This window comes from Tenebrio molitor, chromosome 3 (assembly GCF_963966145.1).
Source record: "Tenebrio molitor chromosome 3, icTenMoli1.1, whole genome shotgun sequence".
NCBI lineage: Eukaryota > Metazoa > Arthropoda > Insecta > Coleoptera > Tenebrionidae > Tenebrio > Tenebrio molitor.
In genome coordinates, this window is record NC_091048.1 from 23,908,509 (window position 1) to 23,910,928 (window position 2,420).

Sequence of the window (2,420 nt, forward strand, 5' to 3'; positions counted from 1 at the left end):
AGTGGAATGTGGGAAAAATCTAGTGGAGTACGGGAAAAATGTGCGGACACCGTTGATTTATTCTTTTCACAGTTACTTTAAAATTAAAGTGTCCATACGTTACTTTAATTTAGTGTACAAAAACACATTTCCCTGTATAATTTTTCCGATAAATGTGTTTGTTTAATTTATATCGATCGAAAAAGAAAATAATCGTAACAGGGAAAATACAACCTATTGGGTTGGCAGCATTATATGTCAAAAAGTTTGACAATTGTCAGGTATTTCATAAATATCTGCAAAATAGCACAATAAAACAAAACCACAGAAGTTGATATATGGTTTTGTGTACCTACTTTATCCAGTACTAGCTGTTAGTGCTAAAGTGCAACTGGAAAGTAAAAATCTACAAAACATTCTAACCCCAAAATCTTGTATTCACCTGAAGAAAGATGATTCGTTTTCACCAGGAAGTAGTGGTTAAGTACAAGACATTTTAATAATTTGCAACATTAACATAATTTATATTGTAAAATTACAGTTGTAAACATTATTGTTACAATTCTCCACTTTAGAGAACAATGCAGAAACAATTTGGTAACTGTCAGCTTTATTACTTCTGGGTTGAATGTCGATATGTTGTACTGGTGCTTCTCTTACGGTACTGATGATGGAATTCTCAATGTTGGATGGTTACATTGGAAGCAACTGCTAAAAATTCAAGTAGATTAAAGCACTGTATCGAAGTTTGTGACACAACTCACCATTGTTTGAGGAGCTGTAGCTGCAACATAGTACATTTTGTTTTTGATGTTGAAGGAAGGCCATCAGTTATCACGAATCATTTTAGGAACTTCAATCTTGTGTCCATAGGGCAATCAAGGTTCAAATATTTGTCAATTTTATTTGAAATTGTTTTAATACCAATTTAACCTGACTTCCATATATTTCTTCACAGTTTCAACCCAGTTTGGATTGGTAATGGCAAACGATTTACAAATATTGGTTTTTGTGTCAGTTATCAATATAATATCTTCTCTTGACATTTTCCATTTTCAGAGTATATAACTCCTTTCGGAGACAGGCACCACAAACACCTATTAATGAAACTGTCTGTAATAAAATATGGTTTATTAAAAATTTGTGAATTAAAGAATAGTTATTACATACTTTCGTGAGAAAAAATTGTCCTATGTAACGTTGTTTCGATTTTTGTGGTAATAATTCAGAATTTACTCCTGCCACTAGTTGTACTGCCTCGGGTGTCACATTTAACTCACTCTATATTATATACTAGACATTTTTTTCACTCGATTAATACACCAAAATCAAATTTTGAAGCACGACTGTGAAAATTTAGCGGGCAAATAATTTGTTAGGAAAAAAACAAATGAGCGGTCACGGTCGTCAAGGAATTGATTCCACAGCATTCGATTCTTTATTGACGATGTCAAATTCTACAATAAAATTAGTCTTGATTTTTAAAAGATTTAATATTTTGGTCAGCCGAAAAGTCTAATACAAATGTCGTACGGGACGTATTTTCCGGCCCTCCAACTAATCAGGCACTCGGCTGCGCCATCGTGCCCGAAACCAGTTGTCGTGCCGGAAAATTCACATCCCGTACTCTAATGTAAATAACTATTATTAATATTAATTATGAAAAATTACAAAAATCTGGGCTGTTTACGTTTCGGTATTTTAGCCAGTTTTTTGGGCATGGAATAAATTTGTATTTAATTTTACCCAAAAAAATTTTCACTGTTCTTTAAAAAATAAGAATTTTAAAAACAAATAAGGTACAGAACCACGACGATAGCCATATGTACAATCTACAATTGATAAAAATGGAATACTACATTTCTCCATTTTGCTACTGAGAGTACGAAACAACCAAAAGGAAGAAAACTGATTCGTAAATCTTTCATTTTCTCCAACAACGAAATATGACTTTAAATAAAAAGAAGCATCATTGTAAGTTAAATTACTGAATTAAATTGAAAAAATTGAACAACGCCAGTACCAGACCAGTAATAAACAACATAAAGTATGACATTTTGACCCCAAAAAATATTATGAAAACAAACATTTTAATTCCGCTGCGGCACGCGTACAAAACGCTGTACATTAGGATAATGCGTTTGATAAAAACTATCAATAATGTTTGATAAAGAAGCTTCGCAAACATTTTAAAAACTTAAATTGACCAATTATATTTTCTTTGCCTTCGCCATTAAGTTCACAAATAATGGCTCCAAAAGTGGTGCGTAACAAATAATTTACGGCAAATACCAATGAAATAAATTGTTTAAAAAAAATTTCCTGACGTCAGTATGCATATTTACTAACTATTTATTACTCTATAACAATTTTATTTTATTGCTTCGTCTGATATCAGCGGGCGAGATCAGAATTTTTAAGTTTATTAGAAAGCAATTACT

The 2,420-nt window shown here is 31.9% G+C and overlaps 2 long non-coding RNA genes across 2 annotated transcripts; one reads left to right on the top strand and one right to left on the bottom strand.

Annotated features, from left to right (window-relative positions):
- Window positions 1-231: 231 nt before the first annotated feature.
- Window positions 232-1,135, top strand: LOC138126659 (uncharacterized). The gene is made up of 2 exons (XR_011157907.1): window positions 232-458; window positions 521-1,135. It is a non-coding gene; the product is annotated as an uncharacterized lncRNA (long non-coding RNA).
- LOC138126661 (uncharacterized) lies at window positions 474-1,624 on the bottom strand. The gene is made up of 2 exons (XR_011157908.1): window positions 1,150-1,624; window positions 474-1,092 (listed from the first exon to the last, which is right to left on the bottom strand). It is a non-coding gene; the product is annotated as an uncharacterized lncRNA (long non-coding RNA).
- Between the last annotated feature and the right edge of the window lie 796 nt (window positions 1,625-2,420).